The sequence below is a fragment of the Scyliorhinus torazame genome, chromosome 5 (genome assembly GCF_047496885.1).
Source record: "Scyliorhinus torazame isolate Kashiwa2021f chromosome 5, sScyTor2.1, whole genome shotgun sequence".
NCBI lineage: Eukaryota > Metazoa > Chordata > Chondrichthyes > Carcharhiniformes > Scyliorhinidae > Scyliorhinus > Scyliorhinus torazame.
In genome coordinates, this window is record NC_092711.1 from 289,636,182 (window position 1) to 289,658,469 (window position 22,288).

General features: G+C 48.4%; 1 protein-coding gene across 7 annotated transcripts in view; it reads right to left on the minus strand.

The window, feature by feature from the left end:
• Positions 1–22,288, minus strand: part of LOC140421196 (serine/threonine-protein kinase PAK 3) — a 313,927-nt gene that overhangs the window by 147,088 nt on the left and 144,551 nt on the right. Inside the window, exon 1 of one of the 7 annotated variants that reach the window (XM_072505709.1) lies at positions 8,724–8,925. The exons of the other annotated variants lie outside the window; for them this stretch is intronic. The gene's annotated coding sequence lies outside the window, so the exon portion shown is untranslated. Of the gene's footprint in view, positions 1–8,723; positions 8,926–22,288 lie in introns of those variants that run through there. 7 annotated transcript variants of the gene reach the window in all.

Here is a 22,288-nt window from a genome sequence, read left to right on the forward strand (position 1 = left end):
GACATCAATCATCTCAGCCCCAGGACATTTTTATCAGATTAATGTCTTAGGCCCAGCCATCTTCAGTTGCTTCATCAATAATCTTCCCTCCGTCCTGAGGACAGATATAGGGATGTTTGTTGAGGGTTACAGTGTTCAGTATGATTCACAGCTCCTCAGATAATGAAGCATCCATTACTACATACAGCAAGATGTGGACAATACTCAAGACATGGGCTGATAAGTGGCAAATAACTCTTGCACTATCAACTGCCAGGCACCGCCCCATGGTATTCAATGGCATTTCCATTCATGAATCTCACACTGTCAACATCCTGGGGTTATCACTGACCTGAAAATGAACTGGGCCAGCCATACAAATACTGTAGTTACAAGAGCAGGTCAGAGGCTAGACATTCTGCAGCAAGTAATGCACCTCGTGTGTCCCAAAGCCTGTCCACTATCTACAAAGAACAAGTCAGAAGTGTGATTAAAAATACTCTCCCCTTGTCTGGATGAGTTGACACCATACAGGACTGTGCAGTCTGCTTAAATGGGACCCCATTCCCCACCTTAAACATTCACTCCCTCCACCACCTGTGCACATGCACAAATTGCACGACAGCAACTCGTGAAGGCTCCTTCAACGGCACCTTGTAAACCTGCGACCTCTGCCACCTAGAAGAACAAAGCCAGCTTGCATGGGAACACCACAGAATCAAAGAGTGGTTACTGCACAATACGAGACCAATCGACTCGTCGTGTCTATGCGGGCTCTCTGCAAGAGCAGTTTACCTGTCACCCCTTGTCTTTCTTCATAGTCCTGCAATGGATTACTTTTCAGATAATGATCCAATTCCCTTTTGAATGTGATGACTGAACCTGCCTCCACCACACACTCAGGCAGTGTGTTCCACATCCAAACAAATGTTGCATAAAAAGTTTTTTCCTCATTTTTTCTTTTACCATTTACCTTAAAACTGTGCTCTCAAAATCTCAATCTTTCCACCAATGGCAACAGTTTCTCCCTATCCACTCTGTCAAGTCTCCTCATGCTTTTGAATACCTCAATTAAAACTCCTCACAACCTTCCCTTCTCGAAGAACTGCTCAGCTTCTCCAATCTATCCACATAACTGAAGTTCATCTTCCCAGAAACCATCTTATCTGCACCCTCGCTAATGTTTTCACATTCTTCCTAAAGTGTGGGGCCCAGAACTGGCCCAATATGGAAATTGAAGGTGAAACAGTGGTTCAAACCACCACCTGCAAGTTCCCCATCAAGTCACATTCTAGCTTGGATCTATGTCATCATTCCTATCACTCGGTCAAAATTTTGGAAGACCCTTCCTAATAGCATTGCCGGTGTACCTACAGCAAGTGGACTGTAGCAGTACAATATGGAGGTTAACACCCACCTTCTCAAGGCCACTCAATGACGGCCAATAGATGTCAGTCTTGTTAGTGATGCCGACATCCTATGAATGATTAAACTCTCCCCTCCTATCTTTGTATCTGTCCCTCCCTCTAGACTGTCGTGCACCGTACCCTCCCAACATGCCTGATATGTTCTGATTGCTAGGGGCTAGCCTGTCCGGCGGCTAGTCAGAGACTGTATTTTTTTAAATGGCGATGCCCTGCTATTAAATGTGACAGGGCTCCAAAATTCTAAGGGTTTCTGGGCTTCCTCCCAACAGCCCTTTCCCATAATTATCAGGGCCATCATGTGTTTCCCCCAAATTGCAGAGGCACAATAAACAAAGTTAACACAACGGTGGATTATATTGCCAAATCAGTAGCTTTGATAAGGTTAGTCCTGAGCACAACTAAAGAACCAGTCTTGGTTCTAAGATTGCAATTCCACTTCTGAGTAAGAAGGTTTTGATTCAAGTCTCACTCTAGGGTCAGAACAGATAATACTGTGTCCTCTGACACTTTTGTACAATGCCAAGGAAGTACTGCAAATATAGAGTGCAGATTTTGGATAAGACTTTATACTGAGGTCCTATCTGCCTGTTCCTAAGAGATTTCATGGTTATTTAAAGAGAGTATGGGGGTTCATCAGATACTGTGACCAACATAGTCCCTTGAAGCAACACCATCAAAATCAAAATGAGCATTGCTGCTTTTGCTGCATTACTGCCCGGAATTCTCAGGTCTTTGCAATTCACATTTCCTGTCGACAGCACATCCCCGCCAGCGGGTTTCCTGGCGTGTCGGGATTGTTGCAATGGGAAATTCCATTAACAAGCGGCGGGAAGATAGAATCCCGTCGCCAGCGACGGTGCGCGGCTGAGAAACACGTGGCTAGCGGACTGGACAATCCTCCCGCCCCGTGTGCACTTTGATTCCATATTTGAGCAGAAAGCAGTGATTTAATTTCAAAGTAATTAATTAGCTGGAAAGAGGTTGGGGAATCCTAAAGATGTGCAAGTCTCTATATAAATGGAGGATCTTTCGTTTTGTACATTATGATTGCAGGACTCCTGCACACAGATGCAAAATGGTAAAATGCAAATTGAGATCTAATGGCAGGAAACATAATTTTTCGGGAGAGACCCTTTGGTGACCAAGAATTTGATGAAGGCTCATTTATCACAAGCTCGTTAATGGTCCTTACCCAAAACATTGATCTGTGTTTTCTTTTTTCATAATGATTTTTCTCTAGTTTATGTTTCAATTGGGGCGGCACGGTAGCACAGTGGTTAGCACTGTCTTGCTTCACAGCTCCAGGGTCCCAGGTTCAATTCCCGGGTTGGGTCACTGTCTGTGCGGAGTCTGCACGTTCTCCCCGTGTCTGCGTGGGTTTCCTCCGGCTGCTCCGGTTTCTTCCCACAGTCCAAAGATGAGCAGGTTAGGTGGATTGGCCATGATAAATTGTCCTTCGTGTCCAAAATGGTTAGGTGGGGTTACTGGGATAGGGTGGAGGTGTGGACTTAAGTAGGGTGCTCTTTCCAAGGGCTGGTGCAGACTCGATGCGCCAAATGGCCTCCTTCTGCACTGTAAATTCTATGATTCTATAATTAACCCAAAAGTCACTGTCCAGGGCTGCCTAAGGGAGTGAGGCCAACCATTGTTTTTTTTAAAATTCTGTCATGGGATATGGATGTCATTGGCTGGGCCAGCATTTATTACCCATCCCTAATTTTTCTTGATGGCCATTTAAGAGTCAACCACATTGATGTGGGTCTAGAGTCACATGTAGGCCAGACCAGGTGAGGACGGCAGATTTCCTACCCGAAAGGACATTAGTGAACCAGATGGGTTTTTAGGACAATAGACAATGGTTTCATGGTCATCATTAGACTTTTAGTTTCAGATTTTTATGCATTCAAATTTCACCATCTGCCGTTGGTTCCCAGAGCATTACCCTGGGTCTATGGAATACTAGCCCAGTGACAATACCACTACATCACAACTTCCCCTTTCAGGTAAAGAGGTTTAGAATTGGGGGGGGTAATTGATCTAGGGTGCACATTTAATCTCATAATTCTATCTTCATTTTATTACTCCATTATAAATTCCAACATGAAATAGAAAAACGTATGTGCAACCTCTGGATTGGGAACGAGGGGGAGAATGGTGTCATTCCAGCATGACCCATTTTTGTTGACACCTTCCATTATAAATGTGGATATAGGGATTTGTAATGGATCAAGCTGCTATTATTGCGAACATAGCAAGATAAACTTCAAAGAAAAAGTGCTATATCCCGAGGACATGGAAGGGAGTACACAAATTATTTTCCGTCCAACAATAACCAATTACAAACACTTCAGAGTGAAACTAGTGCAAATGGGCGAGTTTCACAGTATAAAAAACTATACAGCCGGGATTTACCAGTCACGTTGAGCCCAAAATGCGGCACGGCACAATGCGGCCAGTAGATGCCGGGAGATCCCATTTCCGAGATCTACCCGGCTTGCCATGCCCTGCGAGATCTAACACATTCTCGCGAGATGTTGCGATGTGAATCCCTCGCCTTGGAGAACTCGGTCAAGCGCAGTTCAGTGCTGGTTTCCACAAACGGGGACCAGACGGAATGGCACTCGTTAGGGTCTCCCAGCAGATTGGAGGCCCCGGGTGCATGTCCTCTGGGTAGGGTACTATTCTGGCAATACTGGCACGACAAGGGCCGTTCCTGACACTGCCATCCTGGTACCCTGGCAGTGCCACATGGCTGTAAGGTTGGCACTGTCAAGCTGCCAAGGCAGCACTGCCAACTGGCAGGGGCACTGTCAAGGTGCCAAGATGGCATTTTTGCACGGCGCTGATTGGGCCGGGATGTGCCCTGTGCTGGTGTGGGGGGTGCAGAGGGGGCCCGGTAAACCCTTATAGTGAGTTGGGGTTTGGGGGGTAAATTCGGGGGTCACATTAGAGGACTCGATAGATCGGGATGACATTTAAAATGGCGTCCCAATCTCTCGCTACACTGAGGAGTTCTGGTCAGTGGAGCACCTCAGTGCAGAAAAGGGGCTAATTGCGCCCTCTTCGGGGGAGTTCCCCGCTGAGGTCCCCGATCTACCCAGGTGGGCATTAGATAGCGGGGTATTTCACGGTGCTCTAAGTGCTGGTAAACACCCGGCTAATCATGCGTGATACGGGACTCTGTCCCCATTCAGGTAGATCACGCCCAATATAATTCCAGTCACATTTGAGCAACACCACAAAACTTAAAACCCAGCCAGTGCAAGGGGTATAGCTTTGGTTCTTCGGAGCCAATTGGAGTGCTCTATGCCAACTTTCTATTTCACCGGAGGAACCATTCACTAACTGATAAAAAGATTTGATAAAATTTAATGAAGAGTATTCCAACTATGCTAACCAAAATTGCATGTTCAGAACCAAAATTCAAGTCACTGTTAATGTAGAACCATCACACCTGCAAAACAGATATTTAGAGCCAGATTTCCGTTGCTTGGATCTAGTTGGAACGGATATGGCCGACAAAAAGTAAAAAGGCCAAAATCCTGCCCACAGTCAATGTTGATATTGGTGAGGGCAGGCAACTGAAGTCTCCTACATTGTCAATTGGACACGTTTAAGTGATGATGAGGCATGGAAATTTTCACGGAGCTGGACAGCCGTTGGGGGCTGTCAGGAACAGTGTTAGCAAGCATGAAGGTGGGGGGATGGGTATAAAGTTTAATCGCAAGGGAAAATTGAAAGATTTGAAGAAAATTTACTCCACAGTGATGGTATTTCAACAACATTTTTCAAACCTATTTCAGGTATTTGAAGACTCAAATACTTTCATTTGAAACAAAACACGCACAGATGGCAGACACAGCAACGACTGCAGGGTTAGGCCCCTGATTGGTGGTGTTCCTCCTCCACGAATTGGCTGCCACTCCCAAATCCTAACCAATTAATAATCCCTCGCCCCACCAAAATGGGAAGCTTTGTCAGCTTCCGTTGGGGGCAAGGTTCTAAACAAACCCACCTCTCCAATCCCATTTCCCTAGCCAAATTCCAGCCTTTCGCGGTTCTTCTACTGATACAAAATGAAACACAGACGCTTCCTTGTTCTGCCAGGTAAATAAATAACCTGCATCACCTAAGCCTGAAATATATGATTTTCCTTCTGTATATGCAGATTTAAATATAAATTTCTGGTTCCCAAAATGGAGATTCCGACCAGCTCTAACCATTTTTAATTTTTCAATATATGCTTTGTAATATGTCCCACACTAACTATTAGCAGTCACAGTTTAAGTTCATCTTTGTTTTTATTCACATTGGATATTTAAGTACTACTATGTCGTGTAAAATATCAAAGTTTATTTTTTCCTTTCCTTCACCCTCATTGTATTTCAGTGGAGATTCTAAAATGGTTCAGGTCCTGAACAGAAAATTAAAGCCTCAACCCTTTCCTGAAATTCAAGTTTCTTCTACCATTCACAGTCAATGCAAAGTGATTGTTGAACGCAAACTCTTCCCTCCATCCGGAGGGCCCCTCAAAGCCTCAGATATCAGGTAAAGGCGTGAGAAAGAGCAGCAGGAACATAGGAACTAGGAGTAGGGTTCGGCAATCCAGCCTCTCGAGCCTGCTCTGCCTTTCAGCACAATCATGGTTGGTCTCATCCTAGCCTCATCTCCACCACCCTGCCTGCTCCCCATAATCTTTCATCCCGCTACTAATTAAAAACATTCCTATCTCCTTCTTCAATTTGTTTAGTGTTCCGGCGTCCATTGTGCTCTAGGGTAGAGAATTCCACAGATCCACAATCTTTTCAGTGAAGTAATTCCTCCTCATTTCTATTTTAAATCTTCCACCCCTTAGCCTAAAACTAGGGCCTCTTGTTCTAGAATGTTCAACAAAGGGAAACATCCATAGGAGTTGGCGCATTCTGCCATGCAACAAGATCATGACTGATCTTCCTCAACTCCACTTTCCTGCTATATCCTCATATCTCTCCCTCAATACCCCCAGTTTCCAAAAATTCTATCAATCAATCTGACTTGGATACATTGTCACTTAGTGACTGAATCTCCTCAGCTTCTGGTGCAAAGAATTTGAATGATTCACAATTATTTGAGTAAAGAAATTTCTCCTCATCTTAGTCCTAATTGCCAGCCCGACATCCCAAGACTGTGTTCCCTGGTTCTAGAATTTTCAGCCAGGGGAAGTAGCCTCTCAGTATCTATCCAGAATTTTATATATTTCAGTGAGCTGAGACATCAAAGGAGACAGCAACAGGAGTGACATGATGGAGGAAAAGTTGTCAGTTGAACTGGCAGCGGATCAGAAACATCAGATTGCTCTTTTCCTTCCTTCCAAAGACCTTTGTGACTGAATGGGAAGACTAAGAAAAAGGAGAGGGGGATTAGGAAGGAAAGTTAACTCAAAAGGAAAGGTGGGAGCTCCTCTCATGGTTTAATGGCTCAGTTGCAAACTGCACAGCCAAGGTTTGGAACTCATTCTGACAGAGGCAGAAGGCTCCAGACTGACCCTGGTTACCATGAGTGCATTTCAACTGTCCTCAACACCTCCATTCCAGGGCATTGGAAATGAGAAGTTGGAAAAGGAAAATCAGCTTGTCTTTAGTGACTCCTGCTGGGGAGTGCCATGCAAAAATAAGGCTGTACAGTAACACAAAACAAATGGCCTGTGGTATTCCCCCATTCTGCCCCACACACCATCTCTCCTTCTCTCGTTCTCTCTCGCACGCACACATTTGCTTGACTCGCAACTTGAAAGATGGCTCTTGGCCAGGATATCAGACATGAGGCCACCACCCATGAGGCCATACTCCAGACTGAGGAACACCGTCAGGATTAAAGGAAAATCTGAATTGATAAAATATAAGGGGCACCCTCAGTAAAAAAATGGCGACATTTGTTCTGCCATTTAACTGCTTGCATTTTATACTGTAGGAACGAGGAGTTGGCATGACTACAGTTTTTTACATTTATCTTTCTTTTGATGCAATATTTCTGGTTCTGCACAGCCTCTTTTAATTAAGTTTTAATTCTGTTCTCAACTCTACATTCACTGTGCTAGTCAAAATATTTCTGTACTTTCTCTCAGAAGGAATCCTACATTTACTTAATGTTTGTGGTATTTTGTGCTTTCACTGAAGTTGCCTCAGGATATGATTTTGTTTTAAAATTGAGAGTGTTTCTTGATGAACTCCTTCCTTCCCACTCACTTCAGTTTCTGTACTGATTTGACTGCCTCTTGCTTTTCGCTATCAGCGCTTTATTATTTGTGCTTCAGCTGGGATTTATTCTACAACAAAATCAAGGTATGGCTTCTATTATCCGATTGCTAACTGCTTCTTGGTGTTATTTTTATTCTCACCTATACTAACAGGAAGGTTTTTATTTTCTGGGTGGGGAGGGGGACGGGTGACAGGGAGAATTCCCTTACACCTTCTTTAATATTCGATAATACACTGTACTAATGCTCAGTTCCCATCTGGACTCACAACTTGATATCCATCCAGCTCATGTGTTCCCTTGCAGATGGCGAGCTCTCGCGAAAAAGAACTAACACACCATTCAATGATTCTCTTGCTGCGAGTCAAAAAGCGACTATTTGCTTTTTCTCTGCACATAACTGGCACAACAGGATTATGAACATGGGAACTGGTTAATGAGGGTGGGAGATGGGGGGGGGGGGGGGGGGGGTGGAGACAGAGAGAGAGAGAGAAAAGAATCACTCAGGCACGGAAAGGTATTCAAATAGTTAAACAGGGTGAATGTGCAGCATGCTGCAATGACAAAAGCTTAAATCTGAAGGAAAAAGGAGAAAGAAGAAAACATTTATGACTAATTACGTTAATGCTGTCGCCCATTCAATCGTCACACTAACTGTCAGAAGACACACTGTGATAACCACTGCATAAATGCTAGCACATTTATATCATGAACACACCCAACACATTAAAGCCCCTGGTGAGCAGGTAGAAAGCACGGTGTCGGTGGTGGGGTGGGTGCAGGATTTCAAGAGCATGAATTTTTAAAAGCTTATATCTGTAGTCATAATGGGAAGCGAACTCGCTTGCAGACTTGACTGGGGAGGAGAGAGAGTAAATGAAAAACACCCAACTGACTGCACCCAGGAGCCAAATGCAAAAAAAAAACTAGTTTTTCTACATGTCATTCTCATTATTAATGCTGTTTGGGGATGGGCAGACGGTCTGGCAAACAGTGGCCTCTGCATATATGCTTTCATAAAAATTCATGCCAAGTGGGATCAAAATGAAGCCCCACAAATCCACACACGTTGTTAAGTATTACCTGTAAATGGGGGGCATGCCATTCTTGCCATTTTAAATCTTTTCCACCTCCACTGCATAACAAGTTTTTTTTGCCCTGAGAACAGACCTCAGCTCATCCAGCTGCTTTCTTTACATTTTCCTCTCGCACGAGCTTCTGGCCTCAAGTCTTGTGTGAGAGAAATCCTCAGTACTCCACTGCTGCCTGATCAGCCCTGGGCAACGTTGTCATTTATTGATCCCAAATGATTGGCTGAGCCCAAATCAGATACTGTCATTGGCGTTAATTTCACGGTGATGTCATTCTTCTCTGTGCCCCCTGTGATTGGCTAACCGACCGAGCAGCTGCTTTGAGCTGAAGGACAGTTGCTTGCCTGAGGTATAAAGCTGTCAGTGCTGTTCTGAATCATTGCTGGTTGCTGTGGAAACCTCGCGACTGGCTTTCCTCCTTAACCAAGCATTGTACAGCCAGATTTACAGGAGGCCATGATCTAAAACATGGAAAATGATTAAGATACGGTGAATAACTAGGAAACAAGATAGTGCAGCACAGCAAAGGAGCGGCGTATCGAGAATGTGTAATAGCAGTGCAACTTCCTCATGTCTTCACTGTGGAGTGCACAGCAGAAAAGAGATTGCATACCTCAGAACGTGAGATATATGGGACGGGATTCTCCGTTTCGAAGTGTTGACGCCAACGCAGAATTTGTGGACTTACACGACAGAAAAACTAGCGCCGCATCTGGACCGATTCCCCGACTATTAAGGGGCTAGTGCCGGTGCTACGTGGAACACAATCGATTCCAATAAAAAACGGTGCAGGATTTGCCGGGTCCGTGATTGATACTCGGGAGGCTGACAAGCTGCAGCCGTACATTGCACTCCCCACACACACACTTATCCCAGCCAACAAAGGACACTGGTTGTGCTGGAGCATGTCCATACAGCTGATGGGTCGGCTGGGGCCAAAAAGCACCAGGGGGGATGCCCTGGGGGGGGACCTATACGACCCGTGGCCCTAAGTTCAAAGTGGGCTGTTAGCAGTGAGTGCAGCTGCCTGGCTGCCTTGCCTGCTGCAGCAATGGTGTTCCATGCCGACCACCCCAATACCACAGCCCACCTGCTGGCCACCACCCGTTAGCCCCCCAGCCAGCAGTACAACTGTCAGCACACCTTGGTGATGCTGGCGTCTTTCTGTACTCCTTCTCTCCCCCTCAGCATCCGCCACACCCGTTTCACGATTTTTAAAAGCACAAGTGAATTGCGCCGTTGGGAACTCGGCCCATCAGAGCTAGGGCATTGTGGAGACCCTGGAGAATACCGGCTTGGGCCCGCTAATGATACGCAAATGGTGTTTACTGTAAGTCGGTGTTCCGGGCGCATTGACACCGCTATCGAGCTGCTGGAGCATTGCAATTTGGCGTCATATCAGCGCCTACGCGACTTTGGCGTCGGAACTGATTCTCTGCCCCATCGCCTTTCCCTATTTCGGTGTCGGCTAACGGAGAATCCTGGCCATAGTCTCGCACCAGAGCTGAGCTGTACACAACGGAAGCTATAGGCAGATGAAGGGATGCTGTTGGGAATCCAATAATTTGCTAAAGTGGAAATTATTAATCTCTTGAGTCTAGGTAGTGAATATTTACAAAATATTAATCTGCAGACAGCACAGTCAAGTCTGAGCCATTGTCCACTCATTCGCATTACCCACAAGGAGGTCGGTGGATAGGAGTGAGAACTTCCGCTGGTTGTTCTCCTCCGTGGTCTTGGGTACCGAGATTACCGGCCATTCACTAGCCATCACTTCAATTGAGATGAAGTAATCTGGCATCTGGGGATAAGAATTCCCTCAGGCCCGAATACAGAATAGCGATGCACAATTAACCCACGCCCATTGCTTCCAATGAAGGCAACATACAAACATTGTGCTGCCTGGCTCATTTGCATGATTGCAGGTTGCAGTTAACACTAAGCACATTGTTGTGTGGCTGCGTCTGAGGAGCTTGTCTGCCACTTGCATCTCTTGAAGTTGGAGGGATCATTTTAATTGGTGCAGGTGTCATTCTAGAAATCAGTTTGAGCTGAGTCAAACAATGGATTGGCACAACAAGGGACAGTGCAGGCACCAGGTTTCTCCAATGTAGCACTGGAGATCTTAGTGCAGGAGGTCAATAGGAGAGATTCCCCCTATCCACAAGTAACCAGGAAGTCCTCCAGGCAAACTGAGACTCAGTGAGACCTGATAGCAGTCACAGTAAGTGGCAGCAGTGTAACCGTGAGGACTGGATAGAATGCTGAAAGAAGCTCAATGATTTCACACAAGTAGTCAAGACCAGTGAATGTGTTGTCAAATGCTACATTCTCCCAACTGCATCACCAGTCTTGTACACCTTGCTTAATATACCACCTCTCCTTCAGTCACCTACCAATCAGGCCTGATACCTAATATTCCCAGCCTCACGTCACCCATTTACCACTGCTGCAAGCTTCATGCTCACATTTCACAACTGGCACATGCTGCTAGCTGTGGTGATATGCATCGCTGTAAATACACAAGGAGTTAATGTAAATACACTACGACTAAGTAAACACTAGAGGGAGCACCAGAGACGTCATGACATACAGACATACAGCTAATGAACACATAGAATAGGACACGACCAATGGCTAGTCAAGACACCCAGCGGTGACACTACCACAAGGGGGCATTATTACACAACCCATATATAAGGACAGGGCACACATGCTCTCTCTCGTTCCACAGGCGACACTTAGAGAGTAGGACAGGGGCAGATCAGAAGCATCACACCCACCACGTGGCTTAGAGCAGACTGGTTAGTTAGACTGAGTTACTATAGCAAGATTAGCAGGAGAGTCAAACTCATAGAGAACTGTGATAATGGTTCAATAAATCACATTGAACTTACTTCAAAGTCTGGGGTATCTTTTGGTCAAAGCTGCATCGAGTTGCAGCCTGTGTTATCCCAGAGTACATAACACAACACTAGCTATTAAACCACAACAGGCACATCAGCCAGACAGATTGCAGCACACTGACTGACACACTTCCCTTTTCCTTGCAGGAAAAAGTGGCGCACAACTGAAGGCAATTGGCATGGGGCAGCCATGGCTGCATGTCCTCACCCCAATGGAGGAGACAGTGCTTGCCATCATTACAGTGACCACGACTGAGACAGAGTTGAAGGGATCCAAGATGGTAGTATACTGCTGCAAAATCCCCCTCCTTCGCACATCACACCATTCCCCTCATCACCCAATCCCTTCTGATTCACAAGCTGCAATGATGTAAGTATTTAAATCCTGCTGTCCCCCTGCTCTCCTCACTGCAACCCAGCCTTGTGCTTTCCCCTTTCAGATACCCAAGAACTGTAACCTTGCCTGGCAGAGTTGGAGAAGCAAAAAAAAGTGAAAGAACAACCAGAGATTGATGGCGATGGAACACTGTCCTCGATCTCACACTCACAGCCACCAGTTAAGACCCTGACATTGATAGTAACGTAGAGATGGGATCAATCTGTATGTGACGAGGCATTGGGCACAAGTGACCTGCAGCCAGGGCAGAGGGAAAGGGTAGAGTGATGTCAGCTTAATGGAGGACAAAGTTAACATTTGGATTCTGCTACAGCGGACGCAGGTAAGGAATTTGATGGGGTAACCTACATGAGAGGGTTGACGGGTATACACTCAGAAATGCTCAGTGGATTAGCAGGCCAGCCTGAAGTCTGTGGCCATTGTCAAGGAGCATGGATGTCTCCAGCACCAACTTGCACAGCCAGTGCTTTGTGCAGAGCTTGCAGCCCATCTAATCCAATACTGAAACGGTGGCCAACTCTATTACCACGGTGGTTGATCCAACCATGATGCAGCTTCTGGTGGCTGAAGACTGTGAAAAACAGGCACTAAGGGAACGTACAAGGCTGCTTAGTGGACTTTGGAATGGAATATTGGATGGTTTGTTCAAAAATATTGCTTCAGAATGTTTCTCTTGCGATGGATTTTAATAATAATCTTTATTATTTTCACAAGTAGGCTTAATATTAACACTGCAATGAAGTTTCTGTGAAGATCCCCTAATTGCCACACTCCGGCGCCTGTTCGGGTACACTGAGGGAGAATTCAGAATGTCCAATTCACCTAACAGGGACATCTTTCGGGACTTGTGGGAGGAAACCGGAGGAAACCCACGCAGACACGGGGAGAAGGTGCAGACTCCACATAGACAGTGACCCAAGCCGGAATCGAACCTGGGACCCTGGAGATGTGAAGCAACAGTGCAAACCACTATGCTTTATTTCAGCATTGTGGCCAACAGTGCTGTATAATGGTCAGCAACAGAGTCTCGGTAAAGGGTGGAACTGCTGTTTAATAGGCAATTCCTTCACCAATGCAATAATCAGATAACAGCTCACCCAGAAAGGGGGTGCTTTTGTTCCCTCTGCCCTTCCTCCTCAGCCAGGCAGTGAAAATATTGCTTAAGCAATGGTCTGTCGAATGATATTTCATGTTGCAGCATGGCTCCTGTTAGAGTTCTCCCAGTGAGCCAGAGAAGACACAGCTAGAGTGAGACAGCAGAGTGGGTTTGGGAATTTGAATCTAGGAGGGAATTCGAAGCTGGGTGGGGAGGAAATGCTTTTTATCCCTGGTAAGTGACGGGTAAGTAGTTTTTCTGTTTTCTTTTTCTTATCATTGGTATATTTATTTATTTTTTCTTTGTTGTTTTGTTTTTTTGGGGGGAAATTGTAGTTATTGAAGTTAACCGAGGTTTAAGACATGGCAGGAGATCTCAGACCCCTGTCATGCTCCTCGTGTGCGATGTGGGAGCTCACGGACACGTCCACTGTCCCTGGCCCCTTCACGTGCAAGAAGTGTGTCCAGCTGCAGCTCCTGTTAGACCGCTTGACAGCTCAGGATGGACTCGCTTTGGAGCATCCGCGATGCTGAGGACGTCGTGGATAGCACGTTTATCGAGTTGGTCACACCGCAGGTGAAAGGTACTGAGGGAGATAGAAAATGGGTGACCAAAGGACAGAGCAAGAGTAGGAAGGCAGTGCAGGTGTCCTCTGCGGTCATCTCCCTGAAAAACAGATATACCGCTTTGGATACTGTTGAGGGAGATGGCTCACCAGGGGAAGGCAGCAGCAGCCAGGTTCATGGCACCGTGGCTGGCTCTGCTGCGCAGAAGGGCAGGAAGAAGAATGGCAGGGCTATAGTGATAGGGGACTCAATCGTAAGGGGAATAGGCAGGCGGTTCTGCGGACGCAATCGAGACTCCAGGATGGCATGTTGCCTCCCTGGTGGGTGCAAGGGTCAAGGATGTCTCGGAGCGGCTGCAGGACATTCTGGGGGGGGAGGGGGGGGTGAACAGCCAACTGTCGTGGTGCACATAGGCACCAACGATGTAGGTAAAAAAGGGATGAGGTCCTACAAGCTGAATTCAGGGAGTTAGGAGTTAAACTAAAAAGTAGGGCCTCAAAGGTAGTAATCTCAGGATTGCTACCAGTGCCACGAGCTAGTCAGAGTAGGAATGTCAGGATAGATAGGATGAATGCGTGGCTTGCGAGATGGTGCAAGAGGGAGGGTTCAAATTCCTGGGGCATTGGAACCGTTTCTAGGGGAGGTGGGACCAGTACAAACCGGACGGTCTGCACCTGGGCAGGACTGGAACCGATGTCCTCGGGGGGGGGGGGTTTGCTAGAGCTGTTGGGGAGAGTTTAAACTAATGTGGCAGGGGGATGGGAACCTATGCAGGAAGTTAGAAAATAGTAAAACAGGGACAGAAACAAAAGGCAGTAGGGGGAAAGTGTAAGGCAGAGAATCCATAGTCAAAAATCAAAAAGGGCGGTAGTACAAGGTACAGTGACTGAGGGGAGCTCAGTGAATAGGACCAGGAATACTAAAAGGAATGAAACTGGAAGTAAAAACATTAATGGTAAGCGACGTGGCAGGTTGTTACATGAAGATATGGGTTCAACGACAAGGAAAATTAGGAGAAAAGTTAAGAGGAAATATAATTTAGGAGGGGTAACTGATCGAGGTGTTAAGATTCAGAACAGAGGTAAAAAAAAACAACATAAGTGCACTTTACCTGAATGCCCGTAGTATTTGGAATAAGGTAAATGAGTTGATGGCGTAAATCATCGGGAATGACTATGATTTAGTGGCCATTACTGAAACATGGTTAAAGGATGGTCACGACTGGGAGTTAAATATCCGAGGGTATCAAACTATTCGGAAGGACAGAGTGGATGGTAAGGGAGGTGGTGTAGCTCTGTTAATTAAGGATGACATCCGGGCAATAGTAAGGGATGACATTGGTGCTAAGGAGGATAAGGTTGAATCCATTTGGGTGGAAATCAGGAATAGTAAGGCGAAAAAGTCACTGATAGGAGTAGTCTATAGGCCACCAAATAGTAACATTATGGTGGGGCAGGCAATAAACAAAGAAATAACTGATGCATGTAGAAATGGTACAGCGAGACTTCCGGTTGCGTCTATGCGGAGCTAAAAGGGGCCGGACGTGGGGGCCTATGTGGTCACCATGTTGAACTCGCTGATGGGAGCGGGGTCCTTCCGGGGGCCCCTGGAGCTGGAAGCGGCCCATAGAGTGTTGGCGAGGTGGCCCAAGGCTAACGAGCCTCCGCGGGCGGTGCTGGTGCGGTTCCATTGGTTCGTCGATCGGGAGTGTGTGCTCAGGTGGGCCAAGAAGGAGAGGAGCAGCAGGTGGGAGAACGCAGAGGTTCGGATATATCAGGACTGGAGTGCGAAGGTGGCGAAGAGGAGGGCCGGGTGCAATCGAGCAAAGGCGGTGCTGCACAGGAAGGGGTTGAAGTTTGGCATGCTGCAGCCGGCACGACTGTGGGTCACCTACAAGGACCGGCACCATTATTTTGAGTCTCCGGAGGAGGCATGGGCCTTTGTTCAGGCCGAGAAGCTGGACACAGACTGACGGTCGGGATGGGCGATTGGGGACTGCGGTGGGTATGTTATGCCTATTTTTGGTTTTGGGGGGTGCTTTGCATTGTTTTGGGTTTCTTTTTCTCTGTGTTTTTCTCTTTCGGGTTGGGGAGGGTGGATGGGGCGGGTTGGGCACTATTTTGGTTGGTGGCGGGGCCTGGTAGGTGGAGAGCGCGGGCTTATTTCCCGCGCCGAAGACTGGGGGGGTGGGCGGGGAAGCGAGGATTGTTTCCCGCGCTTAGAACGGAGGGGGGAGAGGGAGAGCCTGTGGATGGGAAGCGGGAGAGGAGGGTGTGCCATACAATGGAAGGCCGGGGCGGGGAAGCGAGGATTGTTTCCCCCGCTTAGAACGGAGGGGGGGGGGGGGAGAGCCTGTGGATGGGGAGCGGGAGAGGAGGGTGTGCCACACAATGGGAGGAGGCGAAGGGGAAGCGGGAGTGGCCGGGGTCAGCAGGAGTCAGCTGACTTGCGGAAGTGCAATGGGGGGAGTAAGCCAGCGAGGATGGGTCCTAGCCGGGGGGGGGGGGGGAATCAAGTTGCTGCTGCTAAGGTCAAGGAGGAGCTGGAGCGAGTGGGGGGGGGGGTCGAGTCGGGGGTATGCCGCTGTGGGGAACGGGCCGGGTGTGGGGTGCGGGCGCATGGCTGGCCGAGGAGGGGTCATGGCTAGTCGGCGTGGGAGGGAGGCGGGTAGCCCCCTGATCCGTCTGATAACCTGGAATGTAAGGGGACTGAATGGGCCGGTTAAGCAGGCCCGCATGTTCGCGCACCTGAAGGGGCTCAAGGCGGATGTGGTTATGCTCCAGGAGACACACCTGAAGGTGGCAGACCAGGTAAGACTGAGGAAAGGGTGGGTAGGTCAGGTGTTTCACTCGGGGCTAGGTGCCAAAAATCGAGGGGTGGGAGAGAAGGTGTCATTCGAGGCGTCGAGCATTGTGGCAGATAATGGCGGTAGGTACATAATGGTAAGTGGTAAGTTGCAGGGAGAGAGGGTGGTACTGGTCAATGTGTATGCTTCGAACTGGGACGATGCGGGTTTTATGCGGCGTATCTTGGGTCGGATCCCAGACTTGGAAGTGGGGGCCCTGATAATGGGGGGAGACTTTAACACGGTGCTGGATCCGGCACTGGATCGCTCCAGGTCCAGGAAGCCGGCGGCAGCTAGGGTGTTGAGGGGATTTATGGACCAAATGGGAGGGGTGGACCCTTGGAGATTTGCAAGGCCGGGGGCGAGGGAATTTTCATTCTTCTCACATGTCCATAAGGCTTATTCTCGAATCGACTTTTTCATTTTGAGTAGGGCGCTGATAGCGTGAGTAGAGGATACCGAATATTCGGCAATAGCCATTTCGGAACCACGCCCCGCATTGGGTGGACTTGGAGATGGGGGAGGAGAGGGACCAGCGCCCGCTGTGGCGCTTGGAGGTGGGGCTGTTGGCGGACGAAGAGGTGAGCGAGCGGGTCCAAGGAAGTATAGAGAGGTACTTGGAGACCAACGACAACGGGGAGGTCCGAGTGGGGATGGTATGGGAGGCACTGAAGGCAGTGGTGTGGGAGAGCTGATCTCCATTAGGGCCCACAAGGAGCGGAGGGAGCGGGGGGAGAGGGAGAGGCTGGTGGGGGAGATGGTGAGGGTAGACAGGAGGTATGTGGAAGAGCCTGAGGAAGGATTGTTGAGGAAGAGGCGCAGCCTCCAGGCCGAATCCGACCTGGTGACCACCAGGAAGGCGGCGGTGCAGTGGAGGAAGTCCCAGAGGGCGGTCTACGAGTATGGGGAAAAGGCAAGCCGGATGCTGGCGCATCAGCTTCGGAAGCAGGACGCAGCTAGGGAGATCGGGGGAGTTAAGGACAGGGGAGGGAGCATGGTGCGGAGTGGGGTTGTCATCAATGGGGTCTTCAGGGACTTCTACGAGGAATTGTACCAATCCGAGCCCCCACGGGAGGAGGGAAGGATGGGGCGTTTCCTGGACAATTGAGGTTTCCAAAGGTGGAAGAGGGACTGGTGGTGGGACTGGGGGCCCCGATTGGGCTGGAGGAGCTGATCAAAGGGATAGGAAGCATGCAGGCAGGGAAGGCACCGGGGCCAGACGGTTTCCCGGTCGAGTTCTATAAAAAATATATGGACCTGTTGGGCCTGCTGTTAGTTAGGACCTTCAATGAGGCAAGGGAGGGGGGGGCTTTACCCCCCGACGATGTCCCGGGCCCTGATCTCCTTGATCCTGAAGCGGGACAAGGATCCCCTGTAATATGGGTCTCAAAGACCGATTTCCTTGCTAAATGTAGATGCCAAGGTGCTGGCGAAGGTCTTAGCTACGAGGATTGAGGATTGTGAGCCACAGATCATCCATGAGGACCAGACGGGGTTTGTGAAGGGGAGACAGTTGAACGCGAATGTGCGGAGGCTTTTGAACGTTATCATGATGCCGGCGAGGGAGGGGGAGGCGGAGATAGTGGTGGCGATGGACGCTGAGAAAGCTTTCGCTAGGGTAGAGTGGGGGTACCTGTGGGAGGTGCTGAAGAGGTTCAGGTTTGGGGAGGGGTTTGTCAGGTGGGTTAGGCTGCTGTATGAGGTCCCGATGGCGAGTGTGGCCACAAAGAGGAGGAGGTCCGAGTACTTTCCTTTGCACCGAGGGACGAGACAGGGGTGTGTCCCTGTCCCCCCTGCTCTTCGCACTGGCGATTGAACCCCTGGCTATGGCACTGAGGGAGTCGAGGAACTGGAGGGGGTCGGTGCGGGGTGGGGAGGAGCATAGGGTGTCGCTTTATGCGGACGACCTGCTGCTGTATGTGGCGGACCCGGTGGGAGGAATGCCAGAGGTAATGAGGATCCTTAGGGAATTCGGGGACTTTTCGGGGTACAAGCTCAATATGGGGAAGAGTGAGCTGTTCGTAGTTCAGCAAGGGGGCCACGAGAGGGGGATTGGCGAGCTCGCACTAAAAAGGGCGGAGAGGAGCTTCAGATATTTGGGGGTCAAGGTGGCCAGGAGCTGGGGGGCCCTGCATAGGCTTACCTTTACAAAGCTGGTGGAGCAAATGGAGGAGGCGTTCAAGAGGTGGGACGCGTTGCCGCTGTCCTTGGTGGGTAGGGTGCAGTCAATCAGAATGACGGTGCTCCCAAGGTTTTTATTCCTGTTCCAGTGCCTCCCCGTGTTTATCCCGAAGGCTTTTTTCAGGTGGGTTAACAGGAGTACAATGGGGTTTGTGTGGGCGCGAGGGACTCCAAGGGTGAGAAAGGTGTTCCTGGAGCGGAGTAGAGATAGGGGGGGGGGGGGGGCTGGCGCTGCCCAATCTCTGTGGGTACTACTGGGCCGCCAATGCGACGATGGTGCGCAAGTGGGTGATGGAGGGGGAGGGGGCTGCGTGAAAGAGGCTGGAGACGACGTCCTGTGTGGGTACGAATCAGGGGGCGCTGGCAACAGCACCGCTGCTGTTCCCTCCAAGGAGGTATACCACGAGCCCGGTGGTGGCGGCCCTCAAAATGTGGGGACAGTGGAGGCGGCATAGGAGGGAGATTGGGGCCTCGGCATGGACCCCATTACGGGGGAACCACTGGTTCGCCCCAGGAAGAACAGGTGGAGGGTTTTCGGGATGGCACAGGGCAGGGATACGAAAGTTGGGGGACCTGTTTGTGGATGGGAAGTTCGCGAGCTTGGGTGAGCTGGAGGAGAAGTACGGGCTCCTCCCGGGGAACACCTTCAGGTACTTACAGGTAAGGGCGTTTGCTGGACGGCAGGCTGCCACACACAGTACAGGATAGGGTGCTCTCGGGGGGGTGGGTGGGAGTGGGGACGATCTAGGAAACTTACCAGGTGATGCAGGAGGAGGAGGAGGCCTCGGTGGTGGAGTTGAAACGTAAGTGGGAGGAGGAGATCGAAGAGGGGACGTGGGCAGATGCCCTAGGGAGGGTGAACTCTTCCTCTTCGTGCGCGAAGCTCAGCCTCATACAGTTTAAGGTGCTGCACAGGGCACACATAACCGGGACAAGGATGAGCCGGTTCTTTGGGGGTGAGGACAGGTGTGTTAGGTGCTCAGGGAGCCCAGAAAATCACACCCATATGCTCTGGGCATGCCCAGCGCTGGAGGAATTTTGGAAGGGCGTAGCGAGGATGGTGTCAAGGGTGGTAGGATCCAAGGTCAGACCGGGCTGGGGGATCGCAATATTTGAGGTGGCATAGGAGCCGGGAGTGCAGGAGGCGAAAGAGGCCGGAATTCTGGCCTTTGCGTCCCTGGTAGCCCGGCGAAGGATTCTCCTTCAGTGGAAGGATGCGAGGCCCCCAAGCGTGGAATCCTGGATCAGCGATATGGCAGGGTTCATTAAATTGGAGAGGGTGAAATTCGCCTTGAGAGGGTCGGTACAAGGGTTCTTTAGGCGGTGGCAACCGTTCTTAGACTTTCTGGCAGAACGATAGACATTGGTCAATGGCAGCAGCAGCTCGGGGGGATGGGGGGTTTACTTTATTTTTGTTTATGTTATTTACACTGGAGGGTCTGAGGGGGTGTATATACCTGTTGTGTTAAGTCGGGGTGTTAATGTTAATTTATTATTTATGTACAGGGGGGTTTGCTTTTTTAGATTGTGTTTTGTACTTAACCCTGTTGGGTTCTTTTTTCTTTCTTATTTTGTTGTTGATATTTTATGAAAACCTTTCATAAAAATTATTTTTAAAAAAAAGAAATGGTACAGCAGTTATCATGGGGGATTTTAATCTACATGTCAATTAGTTTAACCAGGTCGGTCAAGGCAGCCTTGAGGAGGAGTTTATAGAATGTATCCGCGATAGTTTCCTAGAACAGTATGTAATGGAACCTATGAGGGAACAAGCGGTCCTATATCTGGTCCTGTGTAATGAGACAGGATTGATTCAGGGTCTCATAGTTAGGGATCCTTTCGGAAGGAGCGATCACAATATGGGGGAATTTAAAATACAGATGGAGGGTGAGAAGGCAAAATCAAACACTCGTGTTTTGTGCTTAAACAAAGGAGATTACAATGGGATGAGAGAATAACTAGCTGGGGTAGACTGGGAGCAAAGACTTTATGGTGAAACAGTTGAGGAACAGTAGAAAACCTTCCAAGCGATTTTTCACAGTGCTCAGCAAAGGTTTATACCAACAAAAAGGAAGGATGGTAGAAGGAGGGAAAATCGACCGTGGATATCTAAGGAAATAAGGGAGAGTATCAAATTGAAGGAAAAAGCATACAAAGTAGCAAAGATTAGTGGGAGACTAGAGGACTGGGAAATCTTTAGGGGGCAACAGAAAGCTACTAAAAAAACTATAAACAAGAGTAAGATAGATTATGAGAGTAAACTTGCCCAGAATATAAAAACAGATAGTAAAAGTTTCTACAAATATATAAAACAAAAAAGAGTGGCTAAGGTAAATATTGGTCCTTTAGAGGATGAGAAGGGAGATTTAATAATGGGGGATGAGGAAATGGCTGAGGAACTGAACAGGTTTTTTGGATCGGTCTTCACAGTGGAAGACACAAATAACATGCCAGTGACTGATGGAAATGAGGCTATGACAGGTGAGGACCCTGAGAGGATTGTTATCACCAAGGAGGTAGTGGTGGGCAAGCTAATGGGGCTAAAGGTAGACAAGTCTCCTGGACTTGATGGAATGCATCCCAGAGTGCTAAAAGAGATGGCTAGGGAAATTGCAAATGCACTAGTGATAATTTACCAAAATTCACTAGACTCTGGTGTGGTCCCGGCGGATTGGAAATTAGCAAACGTGACACCACTGTTTAAAAAAGGAGGTAGGCAGAAAGCGGGTAATTTCTCGGCCAGTGAGCTTAACTTCGGTAGTAGGGAAGATGCTGGAATCTATCATCAAGGAAGAAATAGCGAGGCATCTGGATGGAAATTGTCCCATTGGGCAGACGCAGCATGGGTTCATAAAGGGCAGGTCGTGCCTAACTAATTTAGTGGAATTCTTTGAGGACATTACCAGTGCGGTAGATAACGGGGAGCCAATGGATGTGGTATATCTGGATTTCCAGAAAGCCTTTGACAAGGTGCCACACAAAAGGTTGTTGCATAAGATAAAGATGTATGGCATTAAGGAGAAAGTAGTAGCATGGATAGAGGATTGGTTAATTAATAGAAAGCAAAGAGTGGGAATTAATGGGTGTTTCTCTGGTTGGCAATCAGTAGCTAGTGGTGTCCCTCAGGGATCAGTATTGGGCCCACAATTGTTCACAATTTATATAGATGATTTGGAGTTGGGGACCAAGGGCAATGTGTCCAAGTTTGCAGACGACACTAAGATGAGTGGTAAAGCAAAAAGTGCAGAGGATACTGGAAGTCTGCAGAGGGATTTGGATAGGCTAAGTGAATGGGCTAGGGTCTGGCAGATGGAATACAATGTTGACAAATGTGAGGTTATCCATTTTGGTAGGAATAACAGCAAAAGGGATTATTATTTAAATGATAAAATATTAAAACATGCTGCTGTGCAGAGAGACCTGGGTGTGCTAGTGCATGAGTCGCAAAACGTTGGTTTACAGGTGCAATAGGTGATTAAGAAGGCAAATGGAATTTTGTCCTTCATTGCAAAGGGATGGAGTTTAATACTAGGGAGGTTATGCTGCAATTGTATAAGGTGTTAGTG